Below are 4,778 nucleotides of genomic sequence, written 5' to 3'. Positions count from 1 at the left end.
CGTTTGCAATTTTGATTCTAGTTTGGAGTCTGTCTAAGAACCATAATTGAACCAAAATTTTAGTATAATTTCAATTCGATTCTTCTTTGTTTCGATTCTGATTGGACATGATTCTTGATTTTTCAGTTCTGATTTAGTTTGGTATGATTCTGATTCTATTCTGGAAATAACTTTATGCAATTATTTTCACAAAAATATCATACTTTAATTAACATTTAAGTTTTGAAGTGTATTTATAATATATATCATATCATATAATATATATGTTAGCTATTTTTAAATTATATAATTTTCAACGATAATATACGTATACAATATAGAATTAAACATATTACATAATATAGTAAAACTCCTAGATCATGCTTAAAAAAAAAAAAATTTGATGTCATTATTATTTTTTTAGCTCTCGCTCCATATCATGTTTAATCACACATATTCCTAATTAGGATTACAGGATTACATTAATGTCAAAAAATGAAAGTTAAAATGTGTAATAGGATATTTTAAAAGTTGAGAGTGTCACTAGACTTTTTTTTGGCAAAGTTCAAAAATAAATTTATATATTTGGCCAATTAAATTCAATTATTCAAACTCACAAATTTAATAAAAGAACTAAATATGAACTTAACTTGTGAATTTAATAAATGAGCTAAATTCAATCACAAATTTAATAAATGATTCAAATATGAATTGAATTCAAATCTAATAAAATTTAAACAAATCAAACTCCAATATCTCTATTAAAATTGAATTTAAGCTCAATAAAAATTAGGAGTGGCAATTCGAATTGATGGGTCGTGTTCGTGTCGTGTCAATACACGACACGAATACGATTAAGGTTAACACAAACATGACACGATTAACAAATCATGTCAAAAATTTAAATACGAACACAACCCATCTATTATACGGGTTACACGACACGACACGATTAATATTAAATTGTATTAGGTGTATTCAACATGACACGACCTATTTAACACGAAATAACCTATTTAACACGGTTTAACACGACTTAATCCATTTAACATGCTATATAAGTGGGTTCATGAGTCATAGTGGGTTAAATGGGTTAGTGGATCATGGGTCAACACGTGATACGAATATTAAATCGTATCATAAATGTGTCAAGTCAGATTAGCGTGTTAACCCGTGACACAACACGATTAATAACTGTATCATAAATTGATTGACACGAATAAGAATAAGTTTAACCCAAACCCTATATTTTCGTGTCATGTTCGCTGATTGTGTGTAAAATTACCACCCCTAATAAAAATCTAAGCCCCGCCTGAATTCTAATGCTCTTCCTATACTTCCTTTTTGAGCAGCTATATACATTAAAACGTTTTATCCAATAGGACATTGGAGACTAATAATACGTTGCAAAGACTAGCACTTAGAACCTATTTTCATCGTAATAATAATAATAATAATAATAATAACTTTTAATAATAAAAGAAGAACCATATCATAGTCTTTTCTGTTGAGTCATGTAAAAAAATGAAAATGAAGATATGTATTAATTTTTTTTGCTAAAATATAATAAATAATTCAATTAGATTTTTTTGCTCCCAAAAATATAAAAAGTGAAGATTTTAAATTCATATATATATATATATATTAAATTAAGTTAATAGTAAAGAAAAAAAGTATTATTTTTTTATTATTATAATCCATCTATAACTATTTTATCCATGAAACTTTTTAAACTAATTATTTTTAAAAGATAATTTCCGCTACACAAGACTTTTTAAAGGCAAGGGCACAGAAGTAGAGGCAAAGGAAGATTTGCTCAATTCCCCACTTTCTCAACATCAATACATCATTGGTCAATTATTCATTTAACGGGTATATTATAACATCTAACATTTAACCAATCATGGATTCTATAATTGGCAGTGAGCAACCAATCATGAATTCTATAATTGGCAGTGAGCAAAGTCCTTTTGCAAAAAGAAGACTCATATCAAATAATATTTTGATTAGTCATGAGCTTTTGCATTTTCTCAATATTCGAAAGAAAGAGAAGAATTATGGGATGCCTGTGAAATTATATATTAACAAAGCGTATGAGTGTGTTGAATAGAATTATCAACAACATATGCTTTCTATCTTTGGCTTCGATGTTTGGTAGATTAAATAGATAATGAAATGCGCCACAACAGCTTATATACTTTGCAAATCAATGGCCACAAATCCAGGTGCATCAGACCGCCAAGAGGACTGAAATAGGGAGACCCTATTTTCCCTACCTTTTATTAATTTGTGCTGAAGGATTATCCTACAAAATTAAGAATTCTCATTTGCAGGGCTTGTCCATTTCTAGACAAAGCCCCCTCTATTACTCACTTATTGTTTGCAAATGATTTAGTTATCTTTTCCAAAGCTTCAGAAGAACATGCTCGGCTCATCAATTCAACTCTCAATAGTTATTCAAAAGCAAGTGAACAAAATATCAACTATAGCAAGTCGGCTATTGTCTTCAGTAAAAATATCCCTCAAGGTATAAGACAAAACATATTTTCTATCTTAAATATTGCTAATGTTAATAGTCAAGACAGGTTTCTCGGCCTTTCGTCAGCTATACCTCGATTTAAGCATAAGACTTTTGCAATTATTAAAGATCAAATAATGAGAAAAACCATAGGTTGGAAAGAGCAAATGTTATCAAAAGGAGGAAAAGAGATTCTCATCAAAGCTATTGCCTCAGCTATACCCACTTATGCTGTGTCCTACTTCAAAATCCTCGCTTTGCTGTGTAAGAAAATCAACAACTTACTTTCAAAGTTTTGGTGAGGCCAAAAGCATAATGAAGAAAGAATGAATTGGGCTAGTTGGAGTACGATGTACAGTTCGAAATTTCAAGGTGGTCTTGAATTTAGGGAATTGAAAGCCTTTAATATAACATTGTTGGCTAAGCAAGGATGGAGAATAATAAATAAACCTAATTCGATTTTGGCTTGAGTCCTAATGGGCAATCATTTCCCAGCATCTTCCTTCATGCAGGCTAGTAGAGGTAGCAAACCATTTTGGGATTGGCAACGCATTTTATGTGGAAGACAAGTATTAGAGAGAAGGGTCAGATGGCACATAGGAAAGGGAGATTTGATCCTTTGTAAGATGGACAAATGGATATACCACAATCCTTTCTAGGGTGTCCACCAGTCAAATCCAATCATAATCCATCCATAGCCTAGGTCACTCAACTTATAGACCACTCCACTAATAATTGGAACATCCATGTATTAAAGGATAATTTTGAAGAGCAAAGTGTCCAATATCCTGGCTCTCCCAATTTCTCTTTTTCGGAAAAAGAACATGTTAGTTTGGCACTATGATTGGTATGGGGTTTACTCGGTAAAATCTGGATATTATTTAGCTCGGAAATCTAACATGAACAGAAGGAAAACTTTAGAGATGGACCAAGTACAAATCCGCAAAATGACAATGCCTCTTTCTGGAAGAATATATGGAAATTCCTTATTCCAAGCAAGCTCTCCATTTTTTTTATGGAGTATTCTCTCTGAGAACTTGCCAACTAAAGATCCTATCCTACATTGTCTTCCTCATATAGATCAATACTGTGCCTTTTATGGTGATGTTGAGTCTACCTATGGTGTTTTGTTTGGGTCCCAAAGCTGCAGCTATATGGATACATTCACCCTCACGTCTTCAGTCCACTGCCATACAGGGTTCATCCTTGATTGATTATTAGCTGCAAATCTTAAGAGACGTGTCTTCCCTAAGCCAAGGAAATGAGTTACTAGTGCAACAATTTTCATTCTTTGGCGGATTTAGATATGATGAAATGAATTCACTTTCAACAATCAATGAACAGTTATCAAGAGGTCCCCCTCAATCCCTAAAGATATTTCGATGATTATACTAAATCAAGGTAAGAGGAGATGATTCCCCATCATTAGCCAATAGACCATCAACTTCAATGGGAAGCACCGCAGGAAGGGGTTATAAAAATCAACTTTGATGCAGGATTAGACATGAAAGCCAACCAAGGTTCTGCATCAGCCACATGTCAAGATCAATTTCTAATGCTTTGGGTTGTACAGCCAAGATGGTAAAGGAATTTGCTCTCCCTTGATTCCTGAGGCCTTAGCCTGTAAAGAGGTAGCCAAATCCACAAGCTTCTATGCCATCATTCTTGAAGGTGACGGACTTGAGTGCTGTAATTCAAGCTCTAAAAGGGGAACAATTCCCACTAAAGGTTCGAGGAATCATTTCAGACATACAGACCGTAGCTGGTTTTTTTAATCCACTTAAACATATGCTTATGCTTGCGTCAATAGATCTTGTAACAAAGCTGCTCACGTCTCTAACATGTTACGTAATGTCTCCTTTAAATGTAACCCCATGATTCAACTCAATTACCTACTTTCTATGTTACCTACTTGGAATTCATTTCTTCCTTTTTTTTTTTTAAAAAAAAAAAAAAAAAAAAAAAAAACAATAAAGTCTGATAAACAAAAACGAAAATAATGGAAAGAAAATAAAAGTAGACAGTGATGAAGAGAGAAACTAAATTTTTTCTATTATGCTTTAATACTCAGAAGATAATATTACATGAAAGATTTTTATAATAATAAAATTTCAATTATAGTCCTCAATATTCAAAAAAAAAAACTAACAAATTTTATAATTTTAAATATATTCCTTTCACTTTCCTTCCAATTTAATGAAAAAATAGAGAGAAATCTAGAATTTATTTTCCCTTAAAAATTTTCTTCTCTCCCTGTTTTCTTATCAATTAATTATAGAAT

Source organism: Hevea brasiliensis, chromosome 7 (genome assembly GCF_030052815.1).
Source record: "Hevea brasiliensis isolate MT/VB/25A 57/8 chromosome 7, ASM3005281v1, whole genome shotgun sequence".
In the NCBI taxonomy this organism is placed as follows: domain Eukaryota; kingdom Viridiplantae; phylum Streptophyta; class Magnoliopsida; order Malpighiales; family Euphorbiaceae; genus Hevea; species Hevea brasiliensis.
This window is presented reverse-complemented; position numbering follows the sequence as displayed.